We start from the raw sequence: 9,059 nt of genomic DNA on the forward strand, positions 1-9,059 counted from the left end.
TGAGGGACGGCCCTTTCCCCCAGGGTCAGTCAGTCACTGCTGCAGGTCGCCTAGAAAGAAGTTGGGGAGCTCTGTCCTAGAACCTTCCTGCATAGGAGTCACAGAGCAACTGCAGCCCAGCCCCTGGATGGGTCCAAGGTCTGCAGGGATCTCGGGGCAGGGACAGCCGTGTGCAGGGGCCAGAGCCTTGACTTCAAGGGCTGAGCCCAAAGCCCGCACTCAGCACCTGGCTCAGCACCATCTGTGCTCAGCCTCCCTCCTGCTCACACAGGGGCTCACATATGCCCACACACAGACCACTGCGCTCACTCCAGAGGAAGCGCCGGACCCCCTGACTAGTACTAACTGCCCCAAGCAGCCAGCCCACAGGGTCCCCCCATGCAGGTGCTGGGGAGTCACCGTAGGGGACAGCAAGCTTGGATGAGTGCTCAGAACACCCCGAGACCCGGCTAGGTGCCAAACTGGGATCCAGCTCAGGGCTCCCCCGCAGGCGGCCACCTCCCAGTGTGGGGCCAGTGAGGAGGACATGAGCAGATGGCAGGGGAACCCTCCCCCAATTTGGCCTGCTAAGGGTCTAGCCCTGCGAGACAACTTCCCCACCGTGAATCAACATGGTGCTGCCCGCCCCAGCCCCCTCCCCAGGTGTCCCCTCTGGACTTCCCAGCACCAGCCCACTCACGGGGCAGCCAAAGAGGGAGGCGCTGCAGGGCCAGACAGAGTGGCCGCTTCCCCCACACTTGGGTTCTCTTGGCCCTGCTCCGGCCTCACCTCCTCGGTAGGGCCCCCTCGAGGCCAGGCCCCAGGCAGGCCTCTGGCTGCAGCAATTGGGAGCTGGGCGCTTGGGCTGTTTTTCACTTCGTGGATGATCCCATGGAGTGCAGGCCCTCAGCAGCGCTGTCTCCATCGCTGGGCTCCCTGTAGCCAGGTGGGGCAGGGTGCAGGGTAGCGATGTCTGGGGGGAGGTAAGAGTCTGGAAAAAAGGGTGAAGTGTTGCTTCCCCTCAGAGGACTTGCATCCTGGCTCCCTTGTGGGGAGTCGGCAGCAGCCAAGATAAGAATGGCCCCAGAGATGGACATGCACCTGCCCTTCCCAGGCCTGCACACTTACTTCTGCCGGCCAGGCTGATCCCCAAACCCTCACCACCCAGGGCACTTGCAGCAGGAAGGCAGGGGTAGGAATCCGCGCCCCCCCCCCCCCGCCCCATGTGAGGCAACAGGCACCAGATATGATTCAAAAGACGCCCTTCTACGAGCCATTCCTATGGATTCTGTGATGGCGGTGGGGCCCACTACGGGCTGAGGGCAGCCAGGGCAAGGGACTGCACAGGAGGGAAAAGGACAGCCCCTCCAGAAAACAAGGTTCTGCTTGCAGGGGTGCCGAGCCCCGTCTCAGGAGCTCAGCTACATTCAGCAGGTCCTTTCTAGCCACCCCGAGACACCTGTGGTTCCCTGCAGCCTCTCCCTTCCCACTCCCCAGTCCGGGGCCCCACAGCCTCCCAGCAAGGCTAGACTTCAGAGTCACTACTGGTGGGGAACTCCACACTCCTGCCCAGCCAGGAGTGTGTTCCAGGAGCTCCAGACGCTTGCGAGGGCACCTAAGCCATCCTGCAAACCCGACCGACACCGGCACGCACCCCCAGGGAAGTCCGGCCCTGGAGAGAGAGTCTGCACACCATGGCCATGGGTCACCAACAAGAACAGGCTTGGGACACTCCTGGCCCTGGGCTGTGACCCATCATAACTCAAAAAGTGCACAGTCCTCACTCCACAGCAGGCGCCGTCTTGCGGGCCTGCCCACGCGCCAGCTCAGGCAGAACCTCCAAGTACAGTCGGATGGCACAGAGCCCTCCACTCCGGCGCCCGCGGAGACCCGGCTCTGTCACTGCACCTCCTGCAAGGGCCGGGGCGCACGGCGTGAGGGCCCCCTGCAGGATTCGGGACCTGGACAGGGCCCGGAGGGACCCCGGGCACTGCATGGACAGCAGCGGCCAGCCCCAAAGGCCATCCTCGTGTGGCAGCGTGACAGCAGAGGCAGCCTCTCCCAGCTGGGAGACTGCCCCTTGCCACGGCACCTCAGACCAGGGGACGAGGGACACCCAGGCCCACACAAGGGAAGGCCTCTGTACACCTGGATGCTTTTCATTGATCCGACATTTCTGAACCTCTCGTAGGGACCAGGTGCCTCCAAGGTCTGGGACCCTGATGGGCAGAGGGTAACATGGGTTCCTGCACTCCTCCCGGGAGCCCAGCTGGAGCAGAGCCTGGGACCGAGTGGGAGCGTCTTGATGACCGGAGACAGGAGGGTGGGCCCCCCACAGCCATCACACATGAGCGGTCTCAGGCCTCACCCAATTATTTCACCTCCCTGTGCCTCTGTTTCCTCATCTGTGGCTGGAGTGAGCGCAGATGTGGCCACTCAATAAACGTGAGCAGCTGTCACCATCATCTTCATCTCCATCATCTTCATCATCTTCATCACCATCATCTTCATCATCATCATCACCACCATCATCACCATCATCTTCATCATCATCTTCATCACCATCACCATCTTCATCACCATCATCTTCATCATCATCATCACCATCATCTCCATCACCATCATCTTCATCACCATCATCACTATCTCCATCACCATCATCATCTTCATCACCATCACCATCATCATCATCATCATCATCATCATCATCTTCACCGTCATCACCATCGACACCGTCATCGCCGTCACCATCACCATCATCATCTTCATCACCATCGTCACCATCATCATCATCACCAAACTCACAATATGAGGCCATTAGAACCCCCTCTGGCTGGTCCCGTTTTTAGTTCCCTACAGCACTGTGGGCAGGTGAGCACGATGAAGAGGCTGGTAACCACTGTAACTGCCCCTGAAAAGTCACTCCGAAAACCCATGGGCTCCTAGAAGGGTGACCGCATGCTGAGGATGCAGGACAGGCAGTGACAGGGTGGAGACGAGAGCTGAGGTGTGGAGCACACAGACAGCTGGGCGTGTGATGCTTAGGTCCGTGACCGCACATGAGGACAGCTGTCCTCATGCCACAGAGGCCCACAGCCATCAGTGCCCAAGCAGCCCCAGACCCAGCTTACCCTTGAGCAACTTCCAATGTCCTGTCCTCACAATCTTCCAAAATGTCAGGAAAGATCCCTGTCTTGGCACCCATACTGCATCTCCCCAAACCACTTCACACCTAGGAAAGTGCGGAACCCCCTAGGCGCGAGCAGGTTTTGCTTCCTGGTTTAGAAGGTTTGGTGGCCATCCTCCTCGGAGGCCATCTGCTCAGAGATGGTGTCCCGAGAGCCCAAGGAAAGGCCTGCTTCCAGCTAAATCCCACTTCCCTGTTGTAGCAAGAACCCAGGAGGTGTTCTGCCCCAGCAGCCGGGTGGAGGGGAAGGCAGCACCCCCCTCCCAAAGGGCCCGTTTGTCTGGCGTCGTTATCATCTTTCCAACTGAGTGTTGCCGTCACCAGGGCCGTGTACACTTCTGTGCGTATGCATAGGCGTGAGTGTGCACATGTTCACGCATATTGGCATGTGTGTGGCCACACGTATGTGCACAGTTCTGTATTTCTATGCCCACGTGTGTGTGTGCACCCAGAACACAGAAGAACCAGCAGGCCTTGCTCGGCCCCCGGACTCCCTGCCCGTCGCTTGGACCAATGGGAGGCTCTTCTCCTACCCCCCTCGCCTGCTCCCCAAACCACTCTTCAGACCCCAACTTGACATTTATCCTCTGGAGGCTTCCCTGACAACCCAAGGACAGGCATCAGGACCCAGTGTTCCCAGGGCACAGGCCCTCCTTTCATCATTTCCTCCTCCCTCCCCACCTGGGGTCTTTCACTGCCACGAGGGCTAGGGACTGGCCAAGAGAGGCAGACCAGAACCCTGGCCGTCATCCTGGGCTGCTCAAAGCCGACCTTTCTCTCCAGGCAGGTCCTGCCCTCCAGGCCAGGTTGGGCTTCCCCTCAACCCCATCCTGGTGTCCACCAGGTGGCATCCCTCTATGGCCAGTAAAACCGTGGACACAGGTAAGAGCAGAACCAGCTCTGCACCAGGAGTCCCCAGAAGGCTGGGACCCCACTCCTGGCTCTCGGGGTGGAGACAGACATGGAGCCTGCTCAGGACAGGACCACTGTTCAGGGTCCCAGCAAGCAGCTTGGGCACAGCCCTCCAGCTGTGGCCTCCTCACCTGCTGCGCTGACCACATCCCTCAGACCACGATCCGGTGCCCTTGTCCACTCCTGACCTCTTGCTGCAGGTGCTTAGCCGCCTGCCGCTCCCCAGCCTGCACTCAAACACCCCTCCCCACCCAGGCCCCCAGGTGCGGGTTCAGCTGCTCTGCCCCACAGCTCCCCTCCCCGCCCTTGCCGGGGAGACCACAGACTTCTGGCCCCCTGCCCCGGGGCGCCGAGCATTTCCCAGCCCTGGCTCCTCCTGCATCCTGGTCTTCTCCAGGAAGACCTCCCAGCCAAGCACCCACCCACACTGCGCCCCTCCTTCCTCTGGCATTCCTGCAGCAGCAGGCCACCGGCGGTTCACTCTCTGACACTCTGTGGTCCCTGGAAGCGGCTCGTCCCCCAGCTGGCCCAGTGGTCCTTGGTGGCAAGGGACCGTGTCACTGACCCCTGTTCCCTTGAAGGTCGCTGACGGTCAGAGCCCCAGGGACTGAGTTCCAGTTTCCAGTGACATTAGGGCTTCAGGGGTACGGGAGGGAAGAGCCCCGCGGGAAGGCGCAGATTGACACCGTGTGGTGACAGGACTCAGGTGCCTGCGCCACACATCAGTCCAGGGGAGAGGGGACGTGTGCGAAGGGTGCCACTCAGCCAGCCGCAAGGGAGGAACCACAGGCCCTGTCCCTCTGGTCTTGGTGGGACTGTCGCAGGACTCAGGCACGAAGCACAGGACCTCATCCTCCCGGGGTAGCAGGAGAACGTGCTCCGGCCCCACACCCAGACTGGAGCGGGGAGCAGCCGTCCCGCCCACGCTGCGTCACCAAAACCCACGGCGGGGCTGCAGATGACAGCCGTCACTGGGGACAGCACTCAGATGACGGCTCCCGCAAGCCGGGGTCAGTGCCAGCTGGGGCAGGCCTGAAGTCAACCACCCTCCGCCCGCAGGAAGGGCTCCGTGGTGCTACCAGCTGCCCGGGAAGCAGCAACCTTTTGCGGGCCCAGGTCAAAGGGAAGGGGGCATTCTCCTGGCATCAGCACCCCGGCAGACCAGCCCTGGGACCCCTGGCACCTATCTCTGCCGGCAGGTGCCCCCCTCTCTCCGTGCCGGTCCCCAGGCTAAACCCACATCCACGTCCAGAGGCCAACTAGGCCGGGCTTCCCTGGCCACAAAGACGCACTCACAGAGCACTGGCCCTGGGACAGCAATCACCGGCTGCCCGTGACCTACGTCTGCAGAGGCCGCCACCGAGGGACAAACCACGAGAACTGCAAGGGTGGGAAGGGACCCTAGGGCCTCCCCATCAGGCCTGCAAGGTTGTGCGTGTAGGTGTCCTCTCCCGGAGCAGGGGTGCGGGAGGGCCAGTGGTGTCCACCTCAAGGCTTTGTCCAGATGCAGCGTAAGAGCCCGGCCCAAAAAGCTTCCTCCCTCCCCAGAATGGTGCAGGACACTGTCGCATTAATGAGCAAACTAGGGTCAGACGGAGCCCCAATGAGAGTCACAGCTGCCATGCTCCAGAGCCCGACGAGCTGTGGCCAAAGTCACACTGCAGTGTGTGGGGCAAGACCCACTGCAGACCTCAGTGCCCAAAACGTGCGCACACGCACACCCGGCACACACCTGCACACCACCGCACAACCACACACGCACACCTACACACAGCACACACGTACCCTCACACACACCACCTGCACACACGCACGCACACCCAGCACACATGCACACCCACAGACCACACACACACCTGCACACACACTTGCACACCTACACACACAGGCCACCTACATATACCACACCCACACACACACCCAACACACCCGCACACCTGGATACACACATTCACACCCTCAGAACTGTTCACACCCAACTCCACACACGTGACCTGCATGCACACATACACCACACCCCGGCACCCTGTACATCTGGACACACACACACCTGCACACACACGTGCACACCCACATCCATACACAAACCCTACACACACAGGAAGCACACGATCAAGGAAACGGGGCAAAACCCTAACGAGCAAACCCGGTCAAAGGCGTCTCTGCACCATTCTCGCTCTTGCGACCCTTCTGTAAACTTGTCGTTGCTCCCAATAAAGTCTGAAAACGAGAAACGCAGCCCCCAGCTCCTGCGCCCACACTCAGCAGGCCAGGCCTTTGGCACGGGAGCCCACCACTTGGCAGGAAAGCCCTCTCCCACGGGGCGTGGCACGTGGGTGTTTGCGTCGACCTTGCATGGGACACCACACGTGTCCGTCACGTCCGCTTCCAGCTGACAGCCTAATCTTGGACAGCCCAAGTCTGTGTGGAGGCCTCAGAGCTGGCAGGAAGGGGACAAGGAGCTGGGGTCGCCACACAGGGGCACTCGGCATGTGTCACCGTGAGCCGTGAGCTGCAGCCAGCTGTTGGCAGAGGTTGGTCACTCTGACTCAGGGTAGACTGTACTCTCGGAGGGGCCACAAACACCGTCCGGGTGATCCAGAGTGTGGCCTTGCAAGGCCTCGAGAACTTGCTCTGAGACGTCCCTCGTGCCCTGAGCTGCCAGCAGGCCGGGGCACCTCCCAGGTCACTCCCAGAGCTGCCCTCCAGGAAAGTCATTTCGCAGGGCGCAGTCCAAGCCTGTTCCTGGCTCTTCTCGTGCAAGGGCAGGTGGTGTAAGTGGGAGGAGACCTCCTCTGTGTGCAGGGCTGACCCTCCGCCTGCCGTCCAGGGAGCACCGAAGCCTGTGCCTGGCTGCCGGGGAGGAGGGATCCAGTCACTTCCCAGGGAGCGGCCACTACCGTCGCATCTTCACCCAGACTCTCTTCCAGGGGCTTGGGCGGGGGGGGGCTTTCCAGCAAACAAAACGGACTCGGAGACGGTCCCCTGGCTGTTCTCAACTGAGAAAAAATTCCTCCTCTCATCCACAGAATTAAAGTAAAAATGTCATGGAGGACAGTTGTGCAAATACCTTTTCTCACACATTGGTTTTGGGGAAAAAAACCCAAACGTGCAAATCTTAACTGCAAGCGGACCGAGAGGTGATGGGCCACACAGAGAACAGGCAGGGAGAGCCCAGGGAGGAGGGGGACAGAAGTTCACCTGCATGACCGCTGTGCAGGCCCCGGGACCCTGCCAACGCCCACCACGCTCGCCGACACAGGCCCAACAAGGACTCCCCTCCCTGACCACAAGCAGGAAACGAAGCTGGGGACCTGCCTTCCTCCTGCCCGAGTGAGAGGACTGCCTCCATCTCAGGGCCTGAGGCACCAGGCAGCACAGGTCCCAGCTGGAGAAGCCACGAGCAGGCGCGTCCAGCCGGCACTCTCCAGCACTCCCTCTCATCAGCTAATGCCCAGACGAGAGAGCCACCTCTGGGTGAGCCGGAGCTGACCCGGTTGGCCTTGGGGGCAAATACTACTGTCACACGGCCCTTCATGAGCAGACCTGTCCTGCTTAGAACTGCGTGCAGCCCTCGAGCCTGCCCCGCCGCAACACACGTTCTCTCCTGCCTCGGACGTGGTTTCCTCTCTCCAGGGCCGGAGCGGGAGACAGCCCCGACTTCTGCTCCCAGGGGCCAACCTGGCCAGCAGGGTTTGGAGGGAGCCTTCCAACTCGGTGACGCGTAAAGAACTGCTCTCATTAGACGAACAGGAGTGGCCGTCCCAGCCTCTGCGCCTTCGTAATGAACATCTGGCCTGTCCTTGCATGCCCGTGACAGCCCTGGACCCTCTGTTGCTTCGCCCCAACTGAAGACAGGAACACTACTTAGCCAGCTGGCTCGGCTAGGGACCACCTAACCTGTAAGGGAGCCTGACGGCCAAGTCCACGGAAGAAAACAGCACCCAAGGTCTGAAATGCACTTCCCAAGACAAACTCCGAGAAGCCCTTCTGAGCAAATACAGAGCTTCATTGCTACGGGCAGAACACTCAGCAGCCGGGGAGTGTAAAACCTCCAGCACCACCTGCCAGGGAGCCAGGCTGGGCTTCCTGTGCTCACCCGCCACGCCCTCACACCGACGACTGGGTCCCCGCCGGCGCACACCCGTGAGAGCACACGAGAAGGTGTTTTGCGGTGCTGTTCACATCCTGTGTCTTTATTTCTATCTCAAACTTCAAACTCTTTTTTTTTTTAATATTTTATTTATTTATTTATTTGACAGACAGAGATCACAAGCAGGTAGAGACAAAGAGAGGGGGAGGCAGGCTCCCCGCTGAGCAGAGAGCCCGATGTGGGGCTCGATCCCAGAACCCTGGGATCATGACCCGAGCCAAAGGCAGAGGCTTTAACCCACTGAGCCACCCAGGCGCCCCTCAAACTTCAAACTCTTAAGGTTTGTGTACCTATAAATTTTACAACATTAAAACAAATTAAGAATTAAACTTCCTTTTTAAAAAAAAGATAAGATTTTATTTGAAAGAGATAGAGACAGGGACAGAGACAGCGAGAGAGAGCATGAGTGGGGAGGAGAGGGGGCAGCAGATTCCCCACTGAGCAGGGAGACCAACGTGGAGCTTGATCCCAGGCCCCGGGAACCCAACCTGAGCTCAGGCAGACATACGCTCAGGCAGACTGACGAGCCACACAGGCGGCCCAAGCATTGAACTTCCCGATGCGCGTGCTGACTGGAGACCGTGCTGGGGGCTGCGGCTGGCGGGCGGGTGGAGGAAGGAGGTCGGCGCTGGCATCCAGCGGGCGGAGGACGTGCACAGACCTCCTGCAACTCGGCTTGTGCCTGGAAAGGCTCGCAGTGCGCTGAGGGGCTACAAACTCTGAGTGAGAAGTGGACCTTCAAGAGCTCCCGGCCGGCTCGGCCCACGGGGCACGCAACAAGTAATCTCAGGGTCCTGAGTTCAAGCCCCACGTTGGGCTGGAGAAAAT

Source organism: Meles meles, chromosome 16 (genome assembly GCF_922984935.1).
Source record: "Meles meles chromosome 16, mMelMel3.1 paternal haplotype, whole genome shotgun sequence".
Classification (NCBI taxonomy): domain Eukaryota; kingdom Metazoa; phylum Chordata; class Mammalia; order Carnivora; family Mustelidae; genus Meles; species Meles meles.